At 41.6% G+C, this 20,454-nt stretch overlaps 1 protein-coding gene across 19 annotated transcripts in view; it reads right to left on the bottom strand.

The window, feature by feature from the left end:
- Nucleotides 1-20,454, bottom strand: part of KLHL29 (kelch like family member 29) — a 601,492-nt gene that overhangs the window by 413,508 nt on the left and 167,530 nt on the right. The window contains exon 1 of one of the 19 annotated variants that reach the window (XM_073335865.1): nt 12,984-13,003. The exons of the other annotated variants lie outside the window; for them this stretch is intronic. The gene's annotated coding sequence lies outside the window, so the exon portion shown is untranslated. Of the gene's footprint in view, nt 1-12,983; nt 13,004-20,454 lie in introns of those variants that run through there. 19 annotated transcript variants of the gene reach the window in all.

Consider the following 20,454-nt stretch of genomic DNA (forward strand, 5'->3'; position numbering starts at 1 on the left):
GAAAGCATAATGTTTGCATTTTATAGACCATTTTATTTATTATGCATTTAATTCCTTTTAAGGAAAGGGGGGAGAAAAACCACCCATACATCATATTCATATTTAAATGGCTTCAATTAGCTTTGAAAGTTAACACCTCCTTGAGGTGAGTGGCACCAAAGAGGGCTGTAAATTACCTCATCTGGGGCTGATGCTGGGGCTTTTTGGCTGCAAGTTTTCTGATAAACCTGGTTAATGGGAAGCAATACATCGGTTTCCAGTGCGCTGGCTATATTGACACAACAGCAAGAGATAGGAATTAAACATTTATTAAATAATGAAAGTGTAGAATTTATAGAATATTTCAATAACAATTACGAAGAAACATTACACAGACTCCCATTATCATAGTATCTAAATGCCTCACAATCTTTAATGCATTTTTCCTCACAGCATTCCTGTGAGGAAAGGCGGTGCTATAAATTCCCCCATTTTACAGATGGGGAACTGAGCCACAGGGAGACTGACGGACTTGCCCAAGGTCACACAGGAAGTCTGTGGAAGGGCAGAGAATTAGCCCTGGGTTTATAAACTCCTAGGATAATGCCCTAAACATTGGACTATCCTTCCTCTCTATTTGGGTCTTCTGAGTCCAAGGCTACCACCCTATCCACCTGACCATCCTTTCCCTTTTTTTCTACTCTCATAATGTTCTCTGGTCCTTAACAGTAAGACAGGTTTTTGGGGGTGCAGATTTTTCTGCATGCTTCCATGAGGCATTTGCTTCTGCTTGTGCAGATCTGATTATGTACCAGTATCCTTTCATTGACTGAACTGATGGGAACTAACTCACCGAACAGAGGCTGATATTTTTCATGTCCAAGGTCGTGAGTTCCATTCCTGGTGCATGTCATTTTGCAGTTGGCTGGAGACCATATTATCCATATGTACGCAGTCACAGATCATTACCTTTTATTGAACTAACTATATATAAAATGGACCTGTTTTATTTTTAGTTAGCTCAATAAAAATGTATCGCTTACAACTTCTTTTATTCTGAAAGCCAACACCTCAAGAATGACAGGGACAGTGCCCACTATCCTAATGAATGAATACTACAACCCCAAAGCCAAAGTTAACCACTTCTCAACTGACTCAGAAATACTGCTCCAGTGCTTGATATAAGTAATCACTGACATCTGTTGTTCCATGGTCATTTCTTACTTCTCTTATTTGACATTGCCACCATCTCCTTAAGTACTATTTTTTAAAATATTTACAGCGTGTACTCACAATCATATTGATATAAAAAGAAATCTGCCACCAAAATTTTCAAATTTGGGTCCCTAAACTTAGGCTCCTAAATCCACACTTAGACACCTAAAAAAAAAAAAAAGCCTGATTTCCAGGAGTGAGAAGCACTTACAGCTCCCATTGACTTCAGTGGAATTTGTGAAGGCTCAGCACTTCTGAAAAATCAAACCAAAAATTAATCCTAAATATGAATTTAAGAGTCTAACTTTAAGCCCTCAGGTTTGAAAATATTGGCTAAAATATTGATCCTGGGTAGCAATAATTCATGTTACGTTCCACCAAAGTTGGACAGAGTCTTTGTATAATTTTGTAAATACAATCACATACATGTGCCAACTTCCTATATGTACTAACAGTTTGCACCCAATTCTTTTTCATATATTTGCCACATAAACAGTCCTACCAGATTTTTTCTCCTCCTCATGTCTTTATTTCATGAAATAAAGTTAATTAAAAAATGGAAGAAGAGACACACAGCATTCTGATAGTTTTCCTATGGGGCTAATTTTACTAGCAATTTGCGCTATTGTTACTGGTAAATCACTGAAAGTGCTAATGAAAAATTAAATGATATTTGAAAAATTGCATTTGGCAATAGAACATTAGCATAAAATGAAAGGAAAGAAACACATGGGTACTGCTGTAAATGAGAAGCTTAAATTATTGGATGTGGAATTCATCTGAGTACATAGCTCGTTCATTTACTCAGAGACTAACTTGAGTTACAGCAACATGTAATCATTTTAATTCATTTTAGACTTGGTGCTTGTGTGAGGTACCATCAGAATGGTGCATTATCTTCCTCCCAGGCCAAGTGTAATATACAGATAGATGTAATATAAGCTTGCTATACCTCAGCAATCTCACACAACCAATTGACCACCCCAGGGGTACAATGTAATTCAGTCTCCTATCAGCTCACTTCGCGGTTTTGCTCCTGATTGGTCAATTATTCCAAATCAAGCAAAATTAAATGTGGTATTTTTGTGATGTGGAATGATGTTCGCTAGCGACCAAAGTGAAACTAATAAATTAATTTTACTTAAAGCCTCAGGCAGAACTCAAAAATTCAAGTCCCAGAGGGGGAAAAAAAAAAAAGACTGCAGCTGCTTTATCTATTTGTTGCTCAAACCCTCTTGCAATTTACTGTCTTTAATTCAATTTTTATTCACAGAGTGTTTGGGGGAAAATAATATTAGGAACCTGAAAGAGTATATGACCCTATAAGAGAGCACGTTGTGCAGAATTTAAACTTCTTGAGAGGCAAGAGATGGTATTCTCTTGTTCCATGAAATATATAATATTCACCCTGCCAGTTGCAAATTTATCCAGTAGATGTCAACACCACCAAAAAATATGTTTTAAGCCAACCTTAACAGCAGTCACTTCAATTTACAGGAGTGCATCAGAGGGACGTTTAATCTTTGGAGGCATCAAATCTTTATTAGTTTCTACTGTCCTGTCCCTGCATCTTCAGAATCATCTCATAATAACCATACCTGGACTTTTTGAATAATTTCTTTCTGCTTTCAGAAAAAAATCTTTGTCTGGCTTGTGGCACAGTGGAAACATTGCTAATACACACTTTATCGTTTTCAGGAGAGATAAGAGCAGGGTGTGTGTGTGTGTACAAATGTATTTGTTGCAAAGCAATTACTACATGCAGGATTCTCACAGTTACTAAATATAATCTGAAGATGCCTGCTATCTTTTGACCATTCACTGCATGGTTAAGCAACGAAATAATTTCATGGATTTTGCTCCTTCCTCAAGAAGCTCCCCAGCCTGCAATAGTGACCTGAGAGTCCCATCCCGACCTCAGGTCAACAGATGCTTGTTGTCTCTGTTGTTTTTAAATTACACGGAGGACAGTCTGTTGTAAGCTTTTTGGCATTATCATAATTCAAGCTACTGAATTTGCTGCCAAGTTTTAATCATGCAAAAAACCAAGGCCATTTCTATTGACACTTTTAAATCTAGTATTGAGACCTGACTGTTTGAACAGCTTGTGTGTAGAAATTGAAGCACAGATTTCTGTTCCTTTTTTGTTTATTTTTAGATAAATTTTTTGTTTCTATTCTATGGTGTTTGTATCTGGTCACGTAGTTTGCTGCAGTCACATACTTCATTTACATTACTGTGGTTTTACATCATTGCCGCTCAGTTATTTCAGTTATACACTTTTTGGGGTGGAGGAAAAGAGATGGGAATCAATGGATCATCTTTCTGCTTGGTTAGTCCCCCCCCCCCAACTAAAAACATCAAAAAGAAAACCAACTATGTATATAAATACCTTGTGACGTACTAAATTAGATATATTAAAACAAATATTTGTATTGCATTAGTGGTACAAAATGACAGACCTAAATTCTGTTGATGGGGACATATAATTTTTGTCACTCTGAAGAGGAGCATATGCCCACAGCAGCAGTAGTGAACTGATGGTATACTATATCAATTTTCCTAGAAATTGTAGACCTCTGGAGAAGCAGGAGCAATGTCATAGTTCCAAATCTGCGAAGCAGTGCAACCTAATTGGTTGCCTGATGTCAGCAGCAAAGCCAGCAGCAGTGATGTGATGACCATAACACTAAACCCCCAGAGAACAGTCCATAATGGTTCTGTATCATCTGAGGGGATAAAGTCACTCTTAGGCACTGGGAAAAAATATCAAATGCAAAATCTAATTTTGCTATCTTGAAATATGAAATGACATAACCAAAGATAATGCTTTCAAGACCCCACATCCTAAGTAAGTAATTTGCAATTACATGGACACGTTAAAACTTAAAAATACACATGCATAAATACCCATACTGTAAATATAATGGTACTATACTTAGGTAGAAGGTAAAGCACAGATCTTAGGTACACCAGGCATTCACTGCATTCCATTAACAATTCTATTTATTTCTTCTTTGACTCAGGGTCCCATCAAAGAATCAGTGAAAGCTGGGCCACAGTGACATCTTTTGGTTCAGTGAGTCTGATCCTCTGCATTTTGCAGGCTGACTCATTACATTATTTCCATCAGTCTTACCCACACATATATTTTTATGGGCCAGAAAACACAAGGACCATTATTATAATCTAGTCTAACATTCTGAACACAGGCAATCCAGTTTCACCAAGTAATTTTTGTTATCACACACAATATAGAATCATAGAATCATAGAATATCAGGGTTGGAAGGGACCCCAGAAGGTCATCTAGTCCAACCCCCTGCTCAAAGCAGGACCAATTCCCAGTTAAATCATCCCAGCCAGGGCTTTGTCAAGCCTGACCTTAAAAACCTCTAAGGAAGGAGATTCTACCACCTCCCTAGGTAACGCATTCCAGTGTTTCACCACCCTCTTAGTGAAAAAGTTTTTCCTAATATCCAATCTAAACCTTCCCCACTGCAACTTGAGACCATTACTCCTCGTTCTGTCATCTGCTACCATTGAGAACAGTCTAGAGCCATCCTCTTTGGAACCCCCTTTCAGGTAGTTGAAAGCAGCTATCAAATCCCCCCTCATTCTTCTCTTCTGCAGGCTAAACAATCCCAGCTCCCTCAGCCTCTCCTCATAACTCATGTGTTCCAGTCCCCTAATCATTTTTGTTGCCCTTCGCTGGACTCTCTCCAATTTATCCACATCCTTCTTGAAGTGTGGGGCCCAAAACTGGACACAGTACTCCAGATGAGGCCTCACCAATGTTGAATAGTGGAAAAATCATGGAGCAGGTCCTCAAAGAATCAATCCTGAAGCACTTGCATGAGAGGAAAGTGATCAGGAACAGCCAGCATGGATTCACCAAGGGAAGGTCATGCCTGACTAATCTAATCGCCTTTTATGATGAGATTACTGGTTCTGTGGATGAAGGGAAAGCAGTGGATGTATTGTTTCTTGACTTTAGCGAAGCTTTTGACACGGTCTCCCATAGTATTCTTGTCAGCAGGTTAAGGAAGTATGGGCTGGATGAATGCACTATAAGGTGGGTAGAAAGCTGGCTAGATTGTCGGGCTCAACGGGTAGTGATCAATGGCTCCATGTCTAGTTGGCAGCCGGTATCAAGTGGAGTGCCCCAAGGGTCGGTCCTGGGGCCGGTTTTATTCAATATCTTCATAAATGATCTGGAGGATGGTGTGGATTGCACTCTCAGCAAATTTGCGGATGATACTAAACTGGGAGGAGTGGTAGATACGCTGGAGGGGAGGGATAGGATACAGAGGGACCTAGACCAATTGGAAGATTGGGCCAAAAGGAATCTGATGAGGTTCAATAAGGATAAGTGCAGGGTCCTGCACTTAGGACGGAAGAACCCAATGCACAGCTACAGACTAGGGACCGAATGGCTAGGCAGCAGTTCTGCGGAAAAGGACCTAGGGGTGACAGTGGACGAGAAGCTGGATATGAGTCAGCAGTGTGCCCTTGTTGCCAAGAAGGCCAATATCTTGTGGATAAACTATAGTGCAGAAAGAACACCTACTTATTCTAAACATACCCAACCTGTTAATAGTTGGAAGGTTGGAGGCTCTATAAATTGTCTGTGTTCGGCCATTCCAGTAACCAGTGGATCTTAGTTGTTAAGATCTTCTTCCTAATAACTAGCCAAATTAATCTTTCCTCAGCTTCAAACAATTCAGACAGAGGGTTTCCTAATACCTCCCTTCCAGACATTTCTTTGCTCTATGCCTGTGCACTTCACAGTGGCTGGGAGGCTCTTGGGTGAGTAAAGCAGAGCAGAGAAGAGACTGAAAAAGCTCATCTCTTCCAGAAGGCAGAGCCCCAAACAGGATCCAGGCACAGCACCTCAGTAGAAATCTAGCAGGATGGCAGGAAGGCTGGACACCTCTGATTCCCAGTGAAGTTGATTATGGTTGATTTTAAATTAATTAATAAACATACCACCCGAATGTGAGAGGAAGGATGGTCTTGTGGTTATGACACTAGACTAGGACTCCACAGGTCAGGGCAAGTGACACTTAGTCTGTCTGTACTTCGTGGTCCCCATATGTAGAATGGAAACACTAATACTCCCCTACCTCACAGGGGCACTGAGAGGATAAATTCATTTCTTCACATAAGTGCTGAGATATTATGGTGATAAAACACCATAGAAAACTCCCCCCCCCCACCAGTACCACCCCGCTCGTAGTAACTCACTTGAGTCTGCTTCCCATTTGGGGAACACTTGCTTATCATTCCCAGTTTATTAACCAATTTTTGATCCATATTATGGCATTTTAGTTCAAGTTGCTGTTTTCCCCATTACTATATATTATTTATACACTATAAATGTCTGCGCTGCTTTACAGAACACACTTTCCAAACTCACTCAGATGTGGTGCCACATCAGTTGTCTTACTGCAGATAGTATATACCAACTGGATTCCTTGTACCTTAAGTCAATAATGACTTCCAAAGAGGCTATAAGATCAATTTGGCATACGTTTTAAAAGAAATAGTCTATTATTATATATGTTTTTCTCAAACATTCCCATACTGGCTCCATTACATATTGTGGCCAGATTAAACAGAACAATTTGTTCAGTAATTTCCTCGTTCTTCTTTGTCATCCTTCTTTGGGGAGGTTCCTAGCTTTGTCTTTTTTTTCCAGTCAGGTACACCTCCTGAATCCTATGATTTACTACACATTATTTTCAGCAGTTTCAAGATTTCTTTTTCTAATCTGTAGGAGATGAACTCCCAGGTGCATTTAATTTGGAACGGTTGTTAGAACTCTGTCAGATGTTTTTTCCATCATCCCTGTGCTCTTGGTCTCCACAGTTACATTTACTGACAAATTTTCGATACAAGTTTCTCCAATTTCCACATCTTTTATAAGCGTTTATATAGTACTTTTCATCTTCAGAGCATGTTACACACTGTATTAATTCTCATAGCACCCCTGTTATTCTCAATCCCATTTTACAAGTAGTCAAAGAGGCGCAGAGGTTAAGTGACTGATTCTAGCCACATAGGAAGTCAGTGACAGGTCTGGGACTAGAATACAGGACTTCCTGATTCTCAGTTCCATACTAAAAACTAGATCCTAATTATCTTAACACAAAAATTATGCTCTTGTGGCTACAACTCGAATCCTTTTGGATGTTCTGAACTGTAGGGAAAGAATGATGGTGTCTGGAGGAGACTGGAGAGAAAGGGACAACAGAAACCCACAAAGAACAGCACCTAAAAACTATCCAAGTGATATCTTTGGCTCTTATACCCTGAAGTTGTCTAGCAGTGCCCTACAGTGTAAACCATAACACGCAGAATGTTTAGTGTTAGCAAAAACGATCATCTTCACAGATAGGGGCACAGTTAGTGCATTCACAGAACATTTTCCCAACCACTACCCACACCAAAACCACAGAACTTCAAGCCAGAGAACAATTTGCCATTTAAAACAACTGTAGTCTGTTCCAAAATGGCTTCAGTAAAGAACTTAAGTATTTGATAAGGAGATTACAGTATATTCAATTGCACAGAGCAAAAGCCTTTTAAAATAAAGTACAAGAATACTGATGCTAAGAGTTGCAACAAGATAACAAAAAGCTAATCAGTCATTCAAAGAGGTGCACCTTGCTGCATAGAGTTTCCAGAATAATGGAACTTAACTTTAGCATTTCTTTTATCCAGGCAGGAGGTCTAAACAAATTTGTTTGTAACATCAACTGTATGTTCTATCAGAACAGTGCAGAGTGTCAGGCTGGTATTATAAGTCCATTTTATTCCATCTAAAGAACTTTCCATCTCTAAAAGAAAGCTCCTCCATTCTCCAGGGATGGGCTTACAGAACCAGAAGATACCATCCGGCACCCACTCACTATTCATAAAACAGTCTAATTGCCTTCTAGTGACTCATGACTATGTTGAAGTTTCTTGTTAACACAGCATCCGAGTACAAACAGAAATGTAGCCTTTGGTTCAGTAACAGAGTGCATCCTCTTCACTTAGGGTGATGACCAGACTTCACACAGAAAGGATCCAGCCTTTACTCACATACAACTGAAGCAGCAAAGAAGGCCACTGATATTGGCTATACCAGATTCTGGATTTCTTACGTTTATAGGGTTAGATTCAGCACAGATTTAAGCAAACTTCTACTGATATGCACCCAGGAGTAAGGTCCCCACAATGGGAAGTATACTTGAGGATGGAAGGAGGCGATTAACTGGCAGAAAGCAAGGTATATGATGCTGTCCAAAACAAAAATGACCTTGTTGGCAGAGAGGAGGAAGCTATCTATCTATGGTACTTATACATGGCCTCTCCGCCCCTGTGATACCTGAGGACCTCACAAAATTTAATGTACTTATTCTCACCACACCCATGTAAAGTAGGGAAGTGCTATTAACCCCATTTTACAGATGGGGAACTGAGGCACACAGAGACTAATTGATGTGGCCACCGTCACACAGGAAATCTGTAGCAGATCAGGAATCCCAGATCTCCCAAATCCTAGTGTAGTGCCCAAACCACGGGCCCATCCTTTTTAAGGTCAACCACCTCCTGCCCTCTCCACTTCAGCCTCACTCTACCTATCCTCCACACGATCCTCCTCTGTTCCCTCTCTCTTCTCCTGCCCCTACCCTTTTCACCACCTCCCTTTTAGGGTTGGAGCCATAGGAACAAATACTGCCCAAAGGGGAGAGCACTAGCTAAGGAGGGTGAGAACAAACCACGATACGAGCTGATTCAGTACATTTCTTCATCCATCTCTGTTAGCTGGGCTCCTGCGCAGGCTTTGCCACTACCTAAAGTTGCTTCCCTAAACAAACAGACAAAAACCTCAACGGAGGACACTTATGCTTTCACCCCCACTATTCTTTGGGAGGAAGCCACTAAAAGGAGCCAGGTCATGCACAGAGCAGTAATTAAGGAACGTGCCCCATCTTACTAAGGCATCCACATACCACATACAGCACATGCTTCTGGGTTATCAGTCAGACAGAAGCTGTTCTTGCCATTCCTGTTTCGCAGGTTATAGGATTTACACAGAGGCTGGTAAAATATTGTGTAGCACTGCTGTAAAATAGCATAATGTAGGCAACGCACAAGTCGGAGAAAAGCTATGCCATTATAATATGCAGCTTTTCTGTAATAAATTACACTGACCACCTAAAGTACAGGTTACAGTAAAGTCTACAGAACTCAATTCATGTTGTGTCAGTAATCTGAATATGGAAGAAAAAAATCTAATTTCCCCTAGGAATTTTATACATTAGCAAAATGACTGAGATTTAATTGCTTTCAGAAAAAAAATTATTCATACAGTCATTTAAAAAAAGAAATATGACTGTGAAGTCCTTTTCAGCTATGGAAATAGCAAATAACACTGAATTTAAGCACTTTTCAGAAACCAATGAAGCCCAGCTTGCTGGTACTATCGGTCTTTTAATCTTGTGGCATTGTTTCTCTGAAAGATCCAATAAAACCTGACTATCCTGCTCCGGTGCAATGCAAGTACTTTAAAGGTGACCTGAAAAGTTATTAAAAAAAAAAAGTGAGCTTGAGCAACGTGTGCTGAAAGCCCTAAGTAACCAGAGGCACAGCATTCTGCGCACTGAGCTTTAAATACTAAAACTTATCTTAATTTTTTGGTTTGGTTTTGTACCTCATGAAGTATGGTCCTGATGTAATTAGCTAAGTGCTCAGTGTGATGCCCCAGCAGTCATTGTGCTGGGGGCCCTCACACACTGTAAAACACAACTGTAAATGACTTATGGGAAGTGGGTGACAGAGGTGTAGTCATGACGCTTAATGCACTAGTGGAAGGTGCTCAGATACTATACAGTACAAGAACCTATACACAACAGAGCAGCTGAATTGGGTCAGGCTTTATGTGCAGGGAGGGCCAAACCCATTCATTATGTAACTCTACTTAAATTACTAATGTTGCCCTTTCCACCCCTCCCCACGGTCCTCCTACTTGTGACATACTGTCCATGAGGTTGTCTGCTGCTAGATGCAGGGACCTTGACCTTATACAGTAACTCCCTACTTAATGTCCTCTCGCTTAACATTGTTTCGATCTTATGTCCCTGCTCAATTACAGAATATACTCCATTTAAAGTTGTGCAATGCTTCACTAAAACGTCGTTTGGCAGCCTGCTTTGTCCACAGTTGGCAGCCCCCCATCAGCTCCCCTACTTACCCCCCCACAGTGCCTTCCGCCGGCCAGCAGACCCGGCGGATGAGCACCTTTCCCCTGCTTCCCCCACCTCCTGCCCGTGGCAATCAGCGGGCTTGCAGTGTTCAGGAGGGAGGGGGGAGGAGCTGGATTCAGCGCGCAGGCTCCCCCTCCCTCCCCTGCCTCCCAAACGCTGCAAACCAGCTGATTGCCGCGGGCAGGAGGCAGGGGAGGGAGGGGGAAACTGCGCACTGAGTCCTCGCTCCTCCCCCCTGCCTCCTGCCCCCTGAACGCCGCAAGCCAGCTGATTGCCACTGGCAGGAGGCAGGGGATGGAGGGGGAAGGAGCGAGGATGCAGAGTGCGGAGTAAAGGGAGGGGGGGAAGAAGAGGTGGGTTAAGGGTGGGAGTTTGGAGGAAGGGGTGGAGTGGGTGGGCCGAGGGTTGAGCCCCCCTCCCCGGTGCTTGCAGAGTAGGGGAAGCTGCCGCTGCTGCTGTGCAACCTGCTTCTCCTAGCCTATAGCACCTTCAGCCTCCTTGCCTGCCTCATTGTCTCCAGTGCCAGTGGGCTGTGCCTGTGTGAGGTAAGGTGGGGGCACCTCCCAACTATACTCTACTCTACTGTATGGCAAAAAAAAAATTTCCCTGGAACTTAACCCCCCACCCCATTTACATTCATTCTTTTGGGGAAATTGGATTCGCTTAACATCATTTCACTTAAAGTCGCATTTTTCAGGAACATAACTACAACGTTAAGAGAGGAGTTACTGAACCTGTATTCAGACACCTCTAGCACACTTTTGGGACTGAACTGGGGACTTCCAGAGCCAAAAGCATGAGCTGCTACAGCTTGAGCTGAAGCACCAAGGCTCCGTAGCTGGGCACTATAACAACTCATATCCTCCATGGATATGCACAAAGGGGGACCTGTGACAGATATTTATCATTGGGTTACATCTTCATGCTGCTTGCTATAGTCATAGATTCATAGAATATCAGGGTTGGAAGGGACCTCAGGAGGTCATCTAGTCCAACCCCCTGCGCAAAAGCAGGACCCATACCCAATTAAATCATCCCAGCCAGGGCTTTGTCAAGCCTGACCTTAAAAACTTCTAAGGAAGGAGATTCCACCACCTCCCTAGGTAACGCATTCCAGTGTTTCACCACCCTCCTAGTGAAAAAGTTTTTCCTAATATCCAACCTAAACCTCCCCCACTGCAACTTGAGACCATTACTCCTTGTCCTGTCCTCTTCCACCACTGAGAATAGTCTAGAACCATCCTCTCTGGAACTACCTCTCAGGTAGTTGAAAGCAGCTATCAAATCCCCCCTCATTCTTCTCTTCTGCAGACTAAACAATCCCAGTTCCCTCAGCCTCTCCTCATAAGTCATGTGTTCCAGACCCCTAATCATTTTTGTTGCCCTTCGCTGGACTCTCTCCAATTTATCCACATCCTTCTTGTAGTGTGGGGCCCAAAGCTGGACACAGTACTCCAGATGAGGCCTCACCAATGTCGAATAGAGGGGGACGATCACGTCCCTCGATCTGCTCGCTATGCCTCTATTTATACATCCCAAAATGCCATTGGCCTTCTTGGCAACAAGGGCACACTGCTGACTCACATCCAGCTTCTCATCCACTGTCACCCCTAGGTCCTTTTCTGCAGAACTGCTCCCTAGCCATTCGGTCCCTAGTCTGTAGCTGTGCATTGCGTTCTTCCGTCCTAAGTGCAGGACCCTGCACTTATCCTTATTGAACCTCATCAGATTTCTTTTGGCCCAATCCTCCAATTTGTCTAGGTCCCTCTGTATCCTATCCCTGCCCTCCAGCGTATCTACCACTCCTCCCAGTTTAGTATCATCCGCAAATTTGCTGAGAGTGCAATCCACACCATCCTCCAGATCATTTATGAAGATATTGAACAAAACCGGCCCCAGGACCAACCCCTGGGGCACTCCACTTGACACCGGCTGCCAACTAGACATGGAGCCATTGATCACTACCCGTTGAGCCCGACAATCTAGCCAACATTCTACCCACCTGATACTGCATTCATCCAGCCCATACTTCCTTAACTTGCTGACAAGAATACTGTGGGAGACCGTGTCAAAAGCTTTGCTAAAGTCAAGATACAATACATCCACTGCTTTCCCTTCATCCACAGAACCAGTAATCTCATCATAGAAGGTGATTAGATTAGTCAGGCGTGACCTTCCCTTGGTGAATCCATGCTGACTGTTCCTGATCACTTTCCTCTCATGTAAGTGCTTCAGGATTGATTCTTTGAGGACCTGGATGTTCCCTCCCCTGGGCTACTGGCTGTTTGCTACAACTCCCCCCTCCCTCACAGTCTGGGCAGTTCAGCTTCACTCTACCTATCCTCCATGCTGCCCTCCTCCCCGACTTACACCTTCACCTGCCTTCCCTCTATGTCTCCTTTTCCTACCCTTGTCTTTCTGGTTAGCTAGCGCCCCCCCCCATCCTTACAGCCAGACCTCGCCACGAAATAATAAAAAAATTCCAGCAACAAAAAAGAACACCCTCCCCACCCCCAAAAATAATGGAACTCACATGTTGTTTGCAAATCCTCACTCTGTTCACTTGGCTTCTCCATAATATCCCTTTCCCCTATCCTTTTTCTGTCTTCTCTATTTAGACTGTAAGCTCTTTAGGGTAGGGGCTGTCTGCAAGTCTGTGTTTGCCCAGTGTCTAGCAGAGTGGGGTCCGTTCTCAGTTCTAGGCACTACTGTAATAAATGAAATGAAATAAATGAAAATAAAATTAGTAAAGAACATTAAAAAACCAAACACATGTCCCAACCACTCTGACCACTATGCCCCTGTGCTGAATCACTTTTCTTTTCCTTTGTTCTATTTTATAGTCTTTATACAGTAAGACCCGGTGTTAACCGGCTCTCTCTTAACGTGTGTTTGTACAATGCCTAGTACATCAAGGATGCTGGATTTTTTGGCTGCTACAGCAATAAAATATTCATTATAATAGTAAAATTTCATGGGTTTTTAAATGTTATTTTTCTTTAAATACTACTATAAAGTAAGGATATTAAACGCTCCAGGAATCACTACAATAAAGACTGGTATAAATAAGACAATCATAGAACCATGGGACTTTTATATAATGCCTTTCGCCAAAGATCCCAGATAAATTAATTTTGGGTAAAACTATCTTCACAACAGTCTTGTGCACTAGGTACATTAAGCATTATGCTGATTTCACAGATGCAGAAACTATGGGCATAGACAGCTCCAAGGCTCCCAATACTCCATAAAGATAAAGGCTTTGATCCTGCAAAGACATAAGATATGGCTTACTTTAAGCAGGCGAATAATCACAGTGAAGTCAATGAGACTACTCATCTGCTTGAAGCGAAGCATGTGTGTAAGTCTTTGCTGGATCAGAGCCATAGCTCGAAGGGACTCTAAATCCGTGCCTACTAGCTAGCCCCTATGCCTCAACTTTTGTGACCATCTCCAGAACCATTTCACGCTCTCTGAAAAACAGCAACTAAACTAACACATTCAACCAAAAGGAGGCCTGACCTCATGGAGCAAAGAGATTTTGGTACGCTGATATCATTAAACAGAAACAAACTATCTACATTTCAGCCACAGAAAGGTGTATGTGGAACAGGTGGGATATCAATGATGGTGAAATAGAGGAGGACATTACAGGACAAAATGTAATTGTTGAGATTCTAAGAGAGCATTTCAACCAAAACAGATACATACACAGATACTGAAATACACAATATTTCAAAAGTTACTCGATGGTGTTCTTTTAAAATTGTCATTCTGTTCTTCAGTGATGAGCGCACGACCACCCCCAGGAGTCTCAGTCAGTGTATCAGTTTACAAGAGACAGTTTCAGCAGCAGCTGGGGGGGGGGGGGGAATGGTTGAATTCATGGATTCAGAAGATACAAACAGTACAATCCATCCCGTGATTATCCCTGGGATACCTGAGCATTTGGGCCCACCAATAAGGCTAAGAAACATGTTATTACTGTTTTGCAAGTGACAGCAAAGTGCTGGTGTAACCTCTACATGGGCTATTGTTCACTTCATTGCCCTTCCCAAGTGCCTAAAAATACCCAGCTCCAATAGAAGAGTAGCTGTAGACTCCGAGTTCAGTCTCTAAGGATTTTCAGCAAGGATTGCACTGGGTCAATCTCCCCACATTCAAGTCCCAAAAGGAACTAAAGAAATGAATTTAATTAAATAACTGTATAAAATCTTATGATAAAGAAACAAATAATAATCTATTTTTTACAGCATGACATGGCTATTTTATAATCCAGACATTATCTTCACAGTTACACATAAACATAAATAAAGAAAACAAATTTAAATCTGAACAGTTCAGTCCCCACAGAAACACAATGAGAAGAACCAGAGTTCCCAAAAGCTTAGGTTTTGTTCACCTAAGTCTCAGTTAGAGTCTTTGATCACCAAATCTAGACAGTCTGCTGAGCCTAAAACAACATCTTCCCTCCACTTGCTTGTAGGGATATTCAGCTGGAATCCATGCAGACGCTTCCTCTGCTGAAATCACTGCCAGCCAGTCAGCTAACTGACTAACCAACCACTCAGCAAAGTGTATAGATTTAAAGAAAACCCTTTGATGAGAAAATAGAAAACTGAGAATAGCAAAACAGAAATGACTCCCTATTATCACATTTAAAGAAAAACTGGTGACTCAGACTAGTTGAGACAATTTAACTAGAACAGTTTAGCTAAAAGCAAAAAAACATTGAAATCATACAATTAGAATAGAAGTTATTTTTCCCTCCCAATTTACCCTTTCTATAATTAGCATTGCCTAGGCCTTCTTGTTAGAGGGTTAACAATATCACTAACCCACTGCAAAATGCTTCAGAGTTAGGGACAAAACAGCCTGCTTTCTGATCCTGCGCTCAGCTTCTCCCAACTCACACAGGGCACATAGCCCTTTGTAAAGCAGCTGCCCTGACTGCTTGCCTTCATGGAGTCTGACTCTGGCAACAGGGAACTTATTGGAGCAGACCTAAAACTACCTCACCCAATTCCAGAAGCTTCTGGATATGGAAGGCTAAATCTGCCTAACAACAATCATAGAATCATAGACTTTAAAGTCAGAAGGGACCATTATGATCATCTAGTCTGACCTCCTGCACAACGCAGGCCACGGAATCTCACCCACCCACTCCTGTAACAAACCCCTAACTTATGTCTGAGCTACTGAAGTCCTCAAATTGTGTTTTAAATACTTCAAGGTGCAGAGAATCCTCCAGCAAGTGACCCGTGCCCCATGCTGCAGACGAAGGCACAAAACCCCCAGGGCCTCTGCCAATCTGCCCTGGGGGAAAACTCCTTCCCGACCCCAAATATGGCGATCAGCTAAACCCTGAGCATGTGGGCAAGATTCACCAGCCAGACACCCAGGAAAAAATTCTCTGTAGTAACTCAGATCCCACCCCACTTAACATCCTATCACAGGCCACTAGGCATATCTACTGCTAGTAGTCGAAGATCAATTAATTGCCGAAATTAAGCTATCCCATCATATCATCTCCTCCATAAATGTATCAAGCTTTATCTTCAAGCCAGATATGTCTTTTGCCCCCACTGCTTCCCTTGGAGGGCTATTCCAGAACTTCACTCCTCTGATGGTTAGAAACCTTCATCTAATTTCAAGTCTAAACTTCCTGATGGCCAGTTTATATCCATTTGTTCTTGTGTCCACATTGGTACTGAGCTTAAATAATTCTTCTCCCTCCATGGTATTTATCCTTTTGATATATTTATAGATAGCGATCATATCTCCTCTCAGCCTTCTTTTAGTCAGACTAAACAAGCCAAGTTCCTTGAGTCTCTTTTCATAAGACAGGTTTTCCATTCCTTGGATCATTCTAGCAGCCCTTCTCTGTGCCTGTTCCAGTTTGAATTCATCCTTCTTAAACATGGGAGACCAGAACTCCACACAGTATTCCAGATGAGGTCTCACCAGTGCCTTGTATAACAGTACTAACACCTCCTTATCTCTACTGGAAATACCGTGCCTGATGCATCCCAAGACCGCATTAGCTTTTTTCACAGCCATATCACATTGGTGGCTCATAGTCATCCTGTGATCAACCCATACTCAGAGGTCCTTCTCCTCTTCTGTTACTTCCAAGTAACGTGTCCCCAGTTTAGAACAGAAATTCTTGTTATTAATCCCTAAATGCATGACCTTGTAATTTTCACTATTCAATTTCATCCTATTACTATTACTCCAGTTTACAAGATCATCCAGATCTTCCTGTATGATATCCCAGTCCTTCTCTGCATTGGCAATACCTCCCAGCTTTGTGTCATCCGCAAACTTTATTAGCACACTCCCGCTTTTTGTGGAATGACCCAGACACAATTCACTCCTACACCCTTCCAATGGGTCTCTTAAAGAGATAGCTCCCTGTTACGCACATGGGTTATACTGGCTCTCAAAAGAATGTTTATATGTTAAATTTCTGCATTACGCTTGCAACATATGCATATGTAACGGCGAGAGGATCCCAGTCGTCAGCAGGCAGGATCGAACCTGGGACCTCAGGAGCTCAGTGCATGAACCTCTACTGCATGAGCTAAAAGCCAACTGGCAGTTAGCTAAGGCTGTAGAGCAGACTCATTTTATCTCTCTCTCTCTCTAAGTGGTCTCGGTGCCATTAGATGAGACAGAACGCCACACCCAGGAGGTGTGTGTGTTACACATACACAGTTACTGAAAACTCGACAGCCAACGAACACACAGCTCTGTGCAATGGCCACTGACAGATTTTCATTTTGCTTATTTGTTCAGGGCCAAAATGTGCCTTGGTATTGGCCTCCATTTATTGGGGTGCTGTGGAATCCTCCAGGCCCAGAAAAGAGTGTGCCCCACAAGGTTATTGTCACAGAGAGGTTCTCTCTTAAGTAGCACGTGCCTGCTCATTGAGAGCTATGAAAATGAAGATACAGTCAAATTAAAGGCTTTGTTCAGTCTGAAGGCAGTGCAGAAAATGGAGCACCAGGCCGATATGCTTTTGGCAGCCTGTTTTGCTAGGTGGGCTGTTGCATTCAGAGCCAATTAGAGTTCATCCTTTTCTTCCTTAGGTACAATGCACCGCAATACAGCTACAACCATTCTCCCCCTCACTGCATCTGTTTCCTATGGCTGCTCACTTTTATAGTTGGCAAGGGAGTTAACAAAGCCAGCCATTCCCTAGTTACAAGTACTGCATATCATAATTTGGCATATATACGCATATAGTATGAAATAGCCTGTTAAACGTCAGATCACCTCCTGCCAGAAATTTTTGATGGTAGTGCTATAAAAAAAGGCATTGGGACACAACACAGATCGCAATGTTGCATTATTAGGAGAAAAAAAATCAGAAACCCCACCCATGATTTGAAGGCTTGAAGTCAGAGATGGACTCAAACAGCAAGAAACCAAGGAGCAACCAGATTTTGACATTCCCCACCCCAAATTCAATATCTGCATTTTTTTGGTTTGGCCTCCTATCTGGAGGCCAAATAGAGCTATTTGCAAAAATTCAGCGTGAATACATCCGATGAAGTGAGCTGTAGCTCACGAAAGCTTATGCTCAAATAAATTTGTTAGTCTCTAAGGTGCCACAAGTACTCCTTTTCTTTTTGCGAATACAGACTAACACGGCTGCTACTCTGAAACCTGATCTGGGTTTGAATTTCATACAGCACCAAACTTCAGAGATGTTCAGATCTGGGGGTTTGCCTCAGTCTTTTCCCATCTCTAATTAAAGTAATTCATTTTTTCAAACATGCTACCTGATGATGTTGCTTCAGGTCAGATGTGCCACACATCTAACTGCTTTCTAATACTCTTAATAGTGCCACACTGATGTCTTCAGATTCTTATTATTACAGAAGCAGTAGGGTCATGGTATTCTCTCTAAAATACTTCTGTAATGGAGTGGATTAATTTAATGAGTGCCAAGTACTGCACAGGAAGTGACAATGATTTGATGTTTTGGTACGATTAAGATACATTAGCCAGTGACTTTTTTCCTACTTGTCTGACACCATAACACATACACATCAGATATAAAAGTTCCACATTTATTTCTAGTCTTTTCTTTAAAAAATGAGAAAAGTGGAAATGAGAAAAGCCATGCATTCGATTGCTTATTGCTGGCCTACTTTATGAACATCACACACAATCCCTTGTGAGAGCTATGGAATGAACATAAAATTCATATGTCTTATGATAAATGACTGGATGAGGGCACACACTACTAGAGGTTATGCAGTATTAAGCCTTCAGACATAGCTAAAACTGCAATATTTCTGGTAAATTGTAATTTAACCCAGATGCGCATATGAGCCAAATGTGTGGCACATTTTGCATGAAATGGACAAACACACAGGCTAACCTTCATTCAAAGGGGAAAAGTGAAAACACAGTTAGGACTGAAGCTGAAACATCCTGCCACCTGATGCAGACATGAATAGGCGTTTGAAGCCAAAATTCCAATGCGGATCTAGATGTCTGGTTTTAAAATTTTCTGGAATTCAACTTTGGTTGGAAAGTTGCTTGAAGACTAGGAACCAACTCATTTTGTTCTCCCACTATATCTAGAGCCTTACTGCTCACGGTGCCTTGTCGCAAATTTGAGAGCGTGGAGGAAAATGTAAACTCTGAAAGACTGAGTAGCAGAATATCCAAGCTCTTCTTCCTTGACAAGTCTTTGAATATCCAGCCAACTCCGCAGTGATCTGCTAAGTGACATCTTGTGTTTCTTGGGAAAACAACTCTCTTGATTTAAATGAACAATGTGTACTAGATTATTCTCCCCTGAACAGATACTGTCAACTTAGTTTACGTTTCAAACTTTCCCTCCCCCATCCCCACCCAATCCAAAGCACATATTTATTCATTTTGGCTGGGAGGAGCATGAGTACTTGCTGAACTGCAGAATATAATAGAAATAATTTAATGCAATTAAAAGGAAAAGATCAAAGTACCATTTTTGTAAATTAAACATTCCTCTACACCACTGGAAATCCAGATACAATATTGTGCTCAGCCATAATAATCAAAAAGTTACATTTGCCATCAATAAAGTGAAGTGGCCAATCAAATTTCTTTGTCCAAGCTGAGTGGAGATTAAAAAAAAAAAAAAACAGCACAAGTGGTGAGAAACAAATCTGATTTAAAAATATTTCAGTTGTGATAATCTAAAATTATTAACACAGGAAATGACTTGTTTTTAAGATATTTATATCTTGATAGTGTATCCTTTTAATACAATGCTATGGTACATTTTTCAATGATTTTCTGGGTCCTCTCTAATTTTTATTTAAGAAAAATATTAAGTTACAATTTTTCAGAGTTATTAGTTAAACATAACTTAGGGTCCAACAGCGCTAAGTGCTGTACAGACATATAACAAAGAAGGCAGTTAAAAAGTATATGGGAAGAGTAAATATTATCCAAATATGGTGAAAATATTCCAGGGAGAAAGAAATGGGGAGAGCTTCTTGTTCAATCTCAAGACTTAAAAGAAAACAGAAAAGAAAAAAAATCAATACAGCTTCTGGTTGTTCTCCTTGCAAATTCAGCATCACTCAATTATATTCTACACAATCAGGGCCGGATATAGACACAAGTGCGCTTGCCAAGACAGATACAAAAACAAAGCATTGTGAGTTTCCAGAGAGGCAGTCTATGAGCTCCTTGGAGCCACACTCAAGTCATGGCAGACTTAAGATATCAGAAAAAAGCATGAGGTAGGGGAGAGGGAGGAGGCAACTCAGCAGGAGGGCCTGACAGCTTTAGACCCAATCATTCCAATGCAAAAAACATCATGGGGTTAGGTCTTTGAAGTTTTCTGAACCCTTAGGCTCCCCAAACTCACATTAACATACCTTTGGTAGAAAATACTTCTCTCAAAACTATTCCAAGAGTCTGGTTTTAGGATGCTAATGATTTGAGCCTGAAAATGAACACTACTTGCAAAATGGCATTATGTATGTTAGCTATTT

This window comes from Lepidochelys kempii, chromosome 3, assembly GCF_965140265.1.
Source record: "Lepidochelys kempii isolate rLepKem1 chromosome 3, rLepKem1.hap2, whole genome shotgun sequence".
Classification (NCBI taxonomy): Eukaryota; Metazoa; Chordata; order Testudines; family Cheloniidae; genus Lepidochelys; species Lepidochelys kempii.